We start from the raw sequence: 12,450 nt of genomic DNA on the forward strand, positions 1-12,450 counted from the left end.
CAATACGGTATTAAAAAAAAGTTCTGCAGCTGAACACATATTCCCACGTCTCCCAGTCTCAGGAGGTGTACATCAGGACTCTCCTGACTGTACTCCTGACCTAACTACACCACTGACAATCCAACTATCTCCACCTGTCTATCCCTTCAAACCGACCCAACCCAACCAACCACCAACCACCCGACTACCCCCTGGCGACCCGACAACCCCACCCCCAACCACCCATCTACATTCCAACAAGAGCCAAATACCCTGCTGACCACCAAACTACTCCTCAAACCTTACTGTCCACTCAACCATCCATCCACTTCATCCATTTACCCACTCACCAACCTCATCCACCCACCCACCAACTCACCCACGTACCCATTGCTCCTGGCAAATGGAGCAGTTTTGGGCCACCTTCTCAATGTCGGTGTCGAGGCCTGGCCACCAGACATAACTCCGGGCCAACATTTTCATTTTGGTCACACCTGGATGCCCATTGTGCAAGTCTCTTAGTATCAGCTCCTGGCCTTTTTCCGGGACAATCACACGCGTCCCCCACAAGAGGATGCCGTCTTCCACGCTGAATTCTGGAGGAAAATGCCCGCAACTCGCCTGGGAGCTGTCTATGCTGCCCACCATACAGGACGATGTGCCGAACCTTTGACAGGACTGGCTCCGTCTGGGTCCACTCACGGATCTGTGATGCCGTGACAGGCAAGGTGTCCATAAAATTTAGGGTTGCAACCACCTCACCGGTCGTGGGGGTCGACATGGGGCCAGTCGATAAAGGCAATCGGCTCAGTGCGTCGGCATTTGCTATCTGCGTTCCTGGTTTGTGCTCCAGAGAATACTCGTATGCAGCAAGCAACAAAGCCCAGCGCTGGATCCGCGCGGAAGCAATGGGCGGTATTGGCTTATCCTCTCTGAAAAGTCCCAGCAGAGGCTTATGATCAGTCACGATAGTGAAATGGCGGCCATACACGTACTGGTGGAAGCGTTTCACCACAACAACCACTGCCAGGCCCTCCTTCTCGAGGGCGTACTTTTTCTCCGCTGCAGTCAATGTGCGGGAGGCGAAAGTTATCGGTCGCTCGGCCCCGTTCTCCATCTTGTGGGACAGGACGGCCCCAATACCATATGGGGATGCATCACATGTGACGAGCAAAGGCTTTCCAGGATCATAGTGGGTTAGTAACCCAGACGACGACAATTGTTGCTTTACCTGCTGGAAAGCGGTTTCTTGCGGCTGACCCCAAACCCAGGTGTGATTTTTCTTTAGCAGAAGGTGCAACGGGGCCAGCATAGTTGCCAGATTGGGGAGGAACTTCCCATAATAGTTTACGAGACCGAGAAAAGAACGAAGATGCGAAGTGTCAGTCGGGGCGGGGGCCTGTTGAATCGCACGCACCTTCTCTGTGATGGGGTGCAAACCTTCGTGGTCCACCCGATAACCTAGGTAGACTACTTCCTTTGCCTGAAATACGCACTTTGTGCGACGTAAACGGACTCCAGCCTCCGAAAAGCGTCTAAGGACAGCCTCCAGATTTTCCAAATGTTCCTGCTCCGACGTCCCTGTAATCAAAACGTCATCTAAGTAGACAGCAATACGTGGTAAACCTCTCAAAATGCCCTCCATAACACATTGAAAAATAGCGAAGGCAGAGGATATTCCAAAGGGCAACCGTGTATATTCATACAGGCCCCGGTGTGTATTAATCGTTACATATGGTTGGGAGGCAAGGTCCAGCTCCAACTGTAGGTAGGCGTGACTCATATCTAATTTTGTGAAGGAGAGTCCGCCTGCAAGCTTCGCGTAGAGATCCTCTATGCGAGGCGTTGGATATCGGTCAAGTCGGGAAGCCGTATTCACTGTAAGTTTATAGTCGTCACACAAGCGAACTGTGACATCTGGCTTCATTACAGGTACAATTGGTGCTGCCCATTCAGCAAAACGGACGGGCCTGATAATACCCAAACTCTTCAAACGAGTGAGCTCCCCTTCTACCTTCTCTAGCAAGGCGTAAGGCATCGGGCGCGCCCGGAAATAGCGCGGCGTGGCTCCTGGTTCGACTTGGATATGGGCTACGGCCCCTTTTATTTTCCCCAAACCAGGCTGGAATACATCTGGGTATCGTCCTAGTACCTCAGTCAACCCTTCAGAAACTGTTTGGAGGATGTGCTGCCATTGCAACTGCAAATGGCGCAACCAGTCCCAACCCAACAGGCTGGGCCCATGGCCGTGCACCACGATAAGTGGGAAACGCCCCTCCTGGCGTCCATAAACGACAGGGGTCATTGTAGTTCCTGCAATGTCAAGTGGTTCCCCGTGTAGGTGGCCAACCTGGCCTGTGAGTCGATTAATGTAAGGGTCTGTATACCCTGCTTGATGCGGTCGAATGTCCTCTGGGCAATCACGGAGACCGCTGCGCCAGTGTCCAACTCCATCTCAAGCAGGTGACCATTGACCCATACTGTCACCTTAATGGGGGCCACACGGGGAGCTGCCATACAATGCAGCTGCAGGCAGTCGTCCTCCGTCTCCACGTCCTCAGGAGTAGTCGCCGCAGGTTCACCAGTTTCGGTCGGAACGACGGCGCCTCTGGCGCCCCCAGGACCGGTATCTGCGACGGGGTCGGCGCCTACAAGTCTGACACGGACATGGCTCCTCACCCATTGGTTCTGGAGAAGGCTCCCTTCGGGGAGGAATGTCCGACTGTCACTGGCGTCGGTCCGGAAGTCGCCTCGCCCAAGGTACCGCAGGAGTGCGGGGGGACGTTTTCGGACGGAAGGGGTTGCGCCCCAAGGCATGCACTTCCATTCCCTGTAGCTCCTGCACTCCTCGTTCAGCGCTCTCTCGGGACAATACTATTCGAATGGCCTGTTGAAAAGTCAATGTTAGCTCAGCTAACAACTTTCTCTGGGTGGCCGCATTGTTAATACCGCAAACCAAACGGTCGCATAACATTTCTGACAAGGTCTCACCATAGTCACAGTACTCCGCAATCCTGCGTAGCCTGGATAGAAAATCGGCAAGGGATTCTCCAGGGGTCCTCTCAGCAGCATTAAACCGGTAACGCTGGACTATCGTGGACGGGTTTGGGTTAAAATGTTGGCCCACTATATTCACAAGTTCATCAAACGTTTTGGTGTCCGGCGCAGCTGGGTACGTAAGGCTCCTAATCACCCCAAACGTATGCGGGCCGCAGGCAGTGAGCAATATGACCACCTGGTGCTCCTTTTCGGTGATATTGTTTGCCCGGAAATAGTAATGCATCCATTGTGCGTACTGGTTCCAGCTTTCCAGCACAGCATCAAAAACATCCAAACGTCCGTACACAGGTATGGTATAATAGAAAACAACGTCCAACCTGTATCCAACAAAAATCCAGGGAGGTGGCTTCAGCAGTGTAGACAGCTATTCACTTTAACCCTCGTCGCCAGTTTTGTGAGGGCCACGAAGAATCCAGCACGAGTTTTAAGGATACAAAGTAATAACATTTATTTACAATAACATATATATATATATATATATAGCAGCAGCAACTTCCCTTGCTGCACACTCCTTCCTGCTGGTTCCAAACTGGCCAGCTTTATTTATACTTGGAGTTTACTAATGGTTTCTCCGCCCCCCCTCATTGGGGAAGCTCATACTCCCACAGGACTGTGGGATTGTCATTAGTCCCCAGCCAATGATAAGCAGGCAGGTTATAACACTTACCTACACTCATTCATTAAATGACTGCCATAAAAGAGGCATGGCTTCTCCCCCGACACTGCTCTGTTCATTGAAATTAGACGGGAGATGCTATGCTATTAATTTCTCTGTCATTGGGAATTGGAAGATGTTAGAAGAAATGGACAGTAGCACTGGGTGCAGTCTATTAGACCCTGCATCTGGGGCATGCCTGCTAAGCGTGCAAAGCTCATGGCCCTGACATCCTGGTACACCTGGTCCCGGTCCAAGTTTATACCCATGAGAGCCCTTACATAAAGGGCATCTGGTACCTCCCTGATGCATTTGTGTGCGGCTGATGGGGAAATGCCACACAAGTAACCAATTATGCTCTGAAACGATCCGCGTACAATAACGTTCAGAGCGACGGTTACTTTAAGGGCCACAGGCATTGGATGTCCTCTAATTCCATGTGGTGCCAGCTCTTGCAAAATCTGGCAATGGTTCACCTTGAATGGGTGAGTGATGATAGACATCACCATCACGTCTTGCATAAGGGTACGCAGCAGTGTTATCTGTGTAATGTTCACATTTCTATGAGCATTGGGGTTCAATGCTTGGGGCCAGCACTTCCAAAGGGTTACGAACTTGGCTGCAATCAGTGGCACTGATGTTTAGCTCTGCAGATTTCATTGGTACAATTGGTACAAGGAGGTGGCGCACTGGTTAGCACTGCTGCCTCAAAACGCCAGGACTCCAGGTTCGATTCTGACCTTGGGTGTCCGTCTATGTGGAGTCTGCACATTCTCCCCGTGTCTTTGTCGGTTTCCTACGGCTGCTCCAGTTTCCTCCCACAATCCAAAGATGTGCAGGTTAGTGGATTGGCCATTCCAAATTTCCCCTCAGTGTCCAAAGGTTAGGTGGGGTTATGGAGACGAGACGGGGGAGTGTGCCTGGGCAGGGTGCTCCTTTTTTGGGGAAATTTTGAGTACCCAATTCATTTTTTCCAATTAAGGGGCAATTTAACGTGGCCAATCCACCTCCGCTGCACATCTTCGGGTTGTAGGGTTGAAACCCACGCAAACACGGGGAGAATGTGCAAACTGCACACGGACAGTAATCCAGAGCCAGGATCGAACCTGGGACCTCGGTGCCGTGAGGCAGCAATGCTAACCACTGCGCCATCGTGCTGCCCCAGGGTGCTCTTTTAAAGGGTCGGTTCAGACTTGATGGGCTGAATGGCCTCCTTCTGCACTGTAGGTATTCTATTATTGTATGAGAGGTGAGGTAACATTTCAGGAAAATGACGCCTCTGGTGGCATAGTTGAATCGAGTGACGCCTACAAATAGCATGACAAGCACATCCCTAGAGGGCACCCTCATTTCCCAGGTAATAAGGGATACAGAGTTGCCAAACCTTTCATCAGCCACAGCCATCCACTCCAACACTATTTCCTGACAGTCAAACTTCCCTGACAAGGTAAGGTTCCCCTGATAAGGTTCCCCATGGTAGGCTACTGCAGAAAATACGGAGGCATGGGATTCAGGGTGATTTAGCAGTTTGGATCAGAAATTGGCTAGCTGGAAGAAGACAAAGGGTGGTGGTTGATGGGAAATGTTCAGACTGGAGTCCAGTTACTAGTGGTGTACCACAAGGATCTGTTTTGGGGCCACTGCTGTTTGTCATTTTTATAAATGACCTGGAGGAGGGCGTAGAAGGATGGGTGAGTAAATTTGCAGATGACATTAAAGTCGGTGGAGTTGTGGACAGTGCGGACGGATGTTACAAGTTACAGAGAGACATAGATAAGCTGCAGCGCTGGGCTGAGAGGTGGCAAATGGAGTTTAATGCAGAAAAGTGTGAGGTGATTCATTTTGGAAGGAATAACAGGAACACAGAGTACTGGGCTAATGGTAAGATTCTTGGCAGTGTGGATGTGCAGAGAGATCTCGGTGTCCATGTACATAGATCCCTGAAAGTTGCCACCCAGGTTGAGAGGGTTGTTAAGAAGGCGTACGGTGTGTTTGCTTTTATTGGTAGAGGGATTGAGTTTTGGAGCCATGAGGTCATGTTGCAGCTGTACAAAACTCTGGTGCGGCCACATTTGGAGTATTGCGTGCAATTCTGGTCACCGCGTTATAGGAAGGATGTGGAAGCATTGGAAAGGGTACAGAGGAGATTTACCAGAATGTTGCCTGGTATGGAGGGAAGATCTTATGAGGAAAGGCTGAGGGACTTGAGACTGTTTTCGTTAGAGAGAAGAAGGTTAAGAGGTGACTTAATTGAGGCATACAAGATGATCAGAGGATTGGATAGGGTGGACAGTGAGGGCCTTCTTCCTCGGATGGTGATGTCTAGCACAAGGGGACATAGCTTTAAATTGAGGGGAGATAGATATAAGACAGATGTCAGAGGTAGGTTCTTTACTCAGAGAGTAGTAAGGGCGTGGAATGCCCTGCCTGCAACAGTAGTGGACTCGCCAACACTAAGGGCATTCAAATGGTCATTGGATAGACATATGGACGATAAGGGAATAGTATAGATGGGCTTTAGAGTGGTTTCACAGGTCGGCACAACATCGAGGGCCGAAGGGCCTGTACTGTGCTGTAATGTTCTATGTTCTATGTTCTAAGTGGGTTTGACATTCCATGCAGCTGAATGCCTTTGTCCTCTTAGTGCTGCCTGAGTGAGGGGTCCAACTCAACTGCAGTCATCCTCCCCTCAGTGAGAGGGTCTTCATGCATCATGAGGCAAGCTTGCAACCCATTCCTGAGTCCCCAAGTCCGACCTTACAGCCTGGCCTCTCATGGAACCCCACCCAGGTACCTCACAGTTCCACCCAGTGGTGAACCTCTGTATTCGCCTCCCACTTTCCAGCTCCCACTAAGTATGGGTACTCCCTCAGCAGAGATCTGGGCACAAACCCAACAAGGAGCACATGGGAAGTGATGCCTGCATGCCAACCTTCAGACCCCCTAAAGGCAAGGAGCGCCCCGACATGAAGGGAAGGTAAGGCCTGTAACCGACTCCTCTCCCCGAAACTGAGAGACGTGTTCAAAATTAATTTATGGGATGTGGGTGTCGCTGGTTAGGCCAGCATTTATTGCCCACCCCTAGTTGCCCTTCTGAAGGTGGTGGTGAGCTGCCTTCTTGAACCGTTGCAGTCCCTGAAATGTAGGTACACCCACAGTGCTGTTAGGGAGGGAGTTCCAGGATTTTCACCCATCAACAGTGAAGGAACGGCGATATATTTCCAAGTCAGGATGGTGAATGACTTGGAGGGGATGCCTCCAGGTGGTGGTGTTCCCACATATCTGCTGCTCTTGTCCTTCTAGATGGTAGAGGTCGGGGGTTTCGAAGGTGACACCTAAGTACCTTGCTGAGTTCCTGCAGTGCATTATGTACACACGGCTGCCACTGTTCGTCAGTGGTGGAGACTGACCCCCAAGGTGAACTTAACTGTGTCCCCTGCATCCTTGCTGGTGCACCCTGAGCATGTAACATCCTGGAGGGTGGTGACTGGCTGAGCCCTCACCCCCGAAATGCCCCTCGGAGGTGAGGACGGCAGTTCATGTTTGTGTAAACCGTGTAAATGGCGTCACGCCAGAGCCCGCTGAATATTCAGTGAGGGGTGAAAATCCGGAGTGAGTGCTCTCTAATGACATGTCAATGTGTTAGAATGAAGTTCCCAGGCTACCACAGCATGTTTCACATTACTCCGCCAGCAAGGGAGGTTGTAAATCAGAAATTGCAATCTCACCGGATTTTGCTTCTGCATTGCCATTCTCACTGTTTGTTAATGCGGGCTCAAAATCGCCCCAAATGTTCCTCTTGCCCTTCAGGGACACCAGCCTGTCTCTTCTGAGGCTTTTGAACAAAACCTTTGATTCTCTGAGATTTCACAACTCGCTCATTATATTTGCACGGTAGCATTGTGGATAGCACAATTGCTTCACAGCTCCAGGGTCCCAGGTTCGATTCCGGCTTGGGTCACTGTCTGTGCGGAGTCTGCACATCCTCCCCGTGTGTGCGTGGGTTTCCTCCGGGTGCTCCGGTTTCCTCCCACAGCCCAAAGATGTGCTGGTTAGGTGGATTGGCCATGATAAATTGCCCTTAGTGTCCCAAATTGCCCATAGTGTTGGGTGGGGTTACTGGGTTATGGGGATAGGGTGGAGGTGTTGACCTTGGGTAGGGTGCTCTTTCCAAGAGCCGGTGCAGACTCGATGGGCCAAATGGCCTCCTTCTGCACTGTAAATTCTATGATATGATATTTCCCAATTGCTAATCCCCACTTTCCTAATTACAGCAGCTCTTTACTGTATCCACCAAGTGAATTACATGGAATCTTTTCAAAACCAGTCAGGCAAAGTCAAGAAGTTAATCAAATATAAACCCAATCAAACTCAAGGTTTTGACTTCAGCTGATATTGGTTGAGTGCCCATTACACAGCTGCACAATTTTCAGGGAGAGATGTGTAACAATCAGTCAAATCAATGGATGCAATTGTCCCAAAAGATTCAAAGTGTGGTCTCCGGTAGGTAAAGAGGAGCGATTCCCGTCGGGTGGATCAGCACGATCCAGATCACAATCCACCCACACTTAGAAATTTATTTGAAACCGGGGTGATTTGTGCAATGGGACCCAAAGAAGCCAGCAAGGCCAGACCCTCAGAGATCAGAAGGATGCCCTGATCTCTAAATAACACTACAGTACATCCCCCAACCCCCAATTGCTGCAAGGACCACCCCCCCCCCCCCTCCGATTGCTGGCAAGGCCTGCCAATCATTGAAAGGCCTCCCCAATCACTAGGAAGGATCCCATAATCGCTGGCAAAGCCCCCACACCCACAATCGCTGACAAGGACTCCCCAATCGCTAGAAAGGCACCCCCCCCCCCAATCGCTGGCAAGGCCCACACCCATGAGCAACACCCTGCCATGGGTTGGCCAAAGGGCCCCCTTTCAGGCCCTCCCAAGTGCCACCTTTCAGGCCTCGCCCCTTGGCAGCGCCAACCTGGAACACCCCACCCAACACCTGGCACCCTGGCAGTGTCAACCTAGCATTTCCCCTGGAACCCTGGCAGTGCCAACTCAGAGCACCTGGATTTTCTGGTAAGGATTTCAGAACAAAGGAAACCCCAGAAGGAAAAAAGCAGTCGGACAGAGCACTTGTTCTCTAGGAATCACTTCAGAACAATGAAACTGCCTAATTTTTAAAAACTGGTGTTCAAAGACGTGCGGGTTAGGTGGATTGTTCATGATAAAATTTCCGCTTAGTGTTCAAAGGTATGTACGTTAGATGGGGTTAGCGGGATAGGGTGGGGAAGTAGGCCTAGAGTACTCAATGGACTGAAATACCTTCTGCATTATAGGGATTCTATGGTTTTATAAAACAAAACACTGGTATTCCTAGGAAGCACTTCAGAACAAAGAAAAAGTCTCTATGATTAAACTGTGATAAGAAACCACACCTGCTCAAAAGAGGAAGCTGTTCAGAGTTAATGGACCGTGATGAGCTATAAGAACAAACAAAGCATAACCTTCCTTTGAAATAGCCCAGACCTGTCAATCCAGAGACTAGTAAAAGTTAATATCCCTTTGTTATAACCTGCCTGGATCCTATTGACTGCGGACAATTGGTTACCCCATGTTCCTTGAGGAATATGAGCTCTCCCAATGAGAGTGGGGTGGGGCAATCATTAGTGGTGCAGCTGTATAAATAGAGCTGACCAGTGTGGTACCGGCAAGAGGGGGAACCAGTGGTGAATTATTGGCCCTGTGTACATATTTTTGTAAATAAGTTACTTTCTGTTTGACAAACTCTGTACAAACTCATGCTGGATTCTTCGTGGCCCTCACAAAACTGGCAATGAAGGTTTGTGGCCCTCACAATATCATTAATACTCTTGGTTAACAGGAATCTATCAATATCTGAATCAACTCCCATTTGTGGAAAAGTGTTCCATGATGGCACAGTGGTTAGCACTGCTGTCTCTCAGTGCCAGGCGCCCAAGGTTGGGAATTTGACAGGGGGGGGGGGGGGGGGGGGGGGGCGCTTGAAAGGCTGGGGGAAAGATTGGGGTTGTTGAACAGAATGGCTCCCTGATCTGCGAGGGGCCTTTCCTTCTGGCGAGCTTCAGCTTCAGGAAATCCCACTAAATATAGCCTCAGTAGGGAGAAACTTAGCCAGGCCAAAATAAAACAGCAAAGCGCCATCGGCGTTGCAGTCACTGAGAAATATCCCGTTAAACGCACCCAACAGCGGACTTTAACTTCTGTCTGCTGAATCTCATCCAGTATCTCCCCTTTGTGTCACATCTCCCCCAACCCTCCACTCCTCCCCCCACCTCTGAACAGGACTTCTTGCCTACTCTTTCCTATATTTTCCCACGTCCATCTCCATTATTCTTTGAAACAAATTTGGCATGAGGTATAGACAATGTACCATATGATATTCTTCATCCAGCTTACAAATAGTGCTATCCATCACTCACATTATGATTGCCCTCCTAGCCCCTTTGGACAGCATCCTGCTCCAAGGTGCCATGGTCAGTATTTTGGCTGTCCTTCCAATAGTCATCCTCATTCTCACAGGTAGCAAGAACTTTGTATCTTTTGTTATTGGATCAGATTCTGAAGACCCGTGTTCTCTATCTCTCTTGAATCCCCCTTCCTGTATGCACTGTCAGTCGAGCCAAGTCTGCATATTTTCATCCAACATGTTAATGGCCTGGCAGACCCCAGGCTGGGAGGCAAATAAACTCTCAACCTTTGAGTCTCTTCTCCTTGTGGTGATTTCTGAAAATGGTCAGTGTGATCACGATCTGATCAATGAGGATCGATAACAAACCAAGTTATTAAGTTTAATCAGAGTTTAAGATGGAATATAACATACTAGTTGTCCATCAAAAATACACAACCATGCTATGTAGTGAGCGGGGCGAGATGGCCAGCGTGCACAAACAATTCTTTCTCTTCTTCTTTTCCCTCTCCTCAGTACCTGAAATCTTCATGACTTCTCAAACTGCTCAGGTGTGTTGGAACAGTATCTTTCCCCTGCTAACTACACCGAGGAATCCCAAAGGGACTGGTTTAGCTCAGTGAATTGGATTGGATTTGTTTATTGTCACGTGTACCGAGGTACAGTGAAAAGTATTTTTCTGTGAGCAGCTCAACAGATCATTAAGTACGTGAAAAGAAAAGGAAATAAAAGAAAATACATAATAGGGCAACATAAGGTACACAATATAACTACATAAGCACCGGCATCGGATGAAGCATACAGGATGTAGGCTTAATGAGGTCAGTCCATAAGAGGGTCGTTTAGGAGTCTGGTGACAGTGGGGAAGAAGCTGTTTTTGAGTCTGTTCGTGCGTGTTCTCGGACTTCTGTATCCCCTGCCCGATGGAAGAAATTGGAAGAGTGAGTAAGCCAGGTGGGAGGGATCTTTGATTTTGCTGCCCGCTTTCCCCAGGCAGCAGGAGGTGTAGATGGAGTCAGTGGATGGGAGGCAGGTTTGTGTGATGCACTGGGCTGTGTTCACGACTCTCTGAAGTTTCTTGCGGTCCTGGGCCGAGCAGTTGCCATACCAGGCTGTGATGCAGCCTGATAGGATGCTTTTTATGGTGCATCTGTAAAAGTTGGTAAGAGTTAATGTGGACATGCCGAATTTCCTTAATTTTCTGTAGAAGTATAGGCGCTGTTGTGCTTTCTTGGTGGTAGCGCCGACGTGGGTGGACCAGGACAGATTTTTGGAGATGTGCACCCCTAGGAATTTGAAACTGCTAACCATCTCCACCTCGGCCCCGTTGATGCTGACAGGGGTGTGTACAGTACTTTGCTTCCTGAAGTCAATGACCAGCTCTTTAGTTTTGCTGGCATTGAGGGAGAGATTGTTGTCGCTGCACCACTCCACTAGGTTCTCTATCTCCCTCCTGTATTCTGACTCGTCATTATTCGAGATCCAGCCCACTATGGTCGTATCGTCAGCAAACTTGTAGATGGAGTTGGAACCAAATTTTGCCACGCAGTCGTGTGTGTACAGGGAGTAGAGTAGGGGGCTAAGTACGCAGCCTTGCGGGGCCCCGGCATTGAGGACTATTGTGGAGGAGGTGTTGTTCATTCTTACTGATTGTGGTCTGTGGGTCAGAAGGTCGAGGATCCAGTTACAGAGTGAGGAGCCAAGTCCTAGGTTTTGGAGCTTTGATATGAGCTTGGCTGGAATTACGGTGTTGAAGGTGAAGCTGTAGTCAATAAATAGGAGTCTAATGTAGGAGTCCTTGTTGTCAAGATGCTCTAGGGATGAGTGTAGGGCCAGGGTAGAATCAAAATGTTGATTCTTTGCCTAAACCTAGAGTTGAAAAGCCTGCCTTTAATGCCATCCATCTGCCATTAGCTTCTTGAGACTTCACACATACCTTCTGTCTTTTACTCATCCTTTTACCTCATCCTTTTCCTATCTCAGCCTCGGCTGTTCCCCATGGCCAGCTCCATACCTCCCTCAAATATCATCCACGGACACTTTGTTATTCCCATGAACCTATTAATGAGCCGTCCATAATGCCTAAACAGTACATCTGTTCTCATTCTTTATCAGGCTGTTGTACCGTAAGTGTTGTTCACATGAAGTAACTTCTATTCTACTTCCACACATTAATGAACTCGCATTCCAGCAGAGCCCTAATTTAGCAGGGTTGAGTAAAAAAGCCAACACAGATTTGTAATATGGTTCTAGAAGCAAAATACTGAGGGATGCTGGAATTCAATTAACGGGATGTGGATATCGCTGG

At 49.3% G+C, this 12,450-nt stretch overlaps 1 protein-coding gene across 1 annotated transcript in view; it reads left to right on the forward strand.

Annotated features, from left to right (window-relative positions):
• The window catches only part of LOC140391451 (high-affinity choline transporter 1-like), a 48,221-nt gene that overhangs the window by 6,490 nt on the left and 29,281 nt on the right, over positions 1–12,450 (forward strand). The gene's annotated exons all lie outside the window — the stretch shown is intronic.

The sequence above is a fragment of the Scyliorhinus torazame genome, chromosome 15 (genome assembly GCF_047496885.1).
Source record: "Scyliorhinus torazame isolate Kashiwa2021f chromosome 15, sScyTor2.1, whole genome shotgun sequence".
Taxonomy (NCBI): Eukaryota; Metazoa; Chordata; class Chondrichthyes; order Carcharhiniformes; family Scyliorhinidae; genus Scyliorhinus; species Scyliorhinus torazame.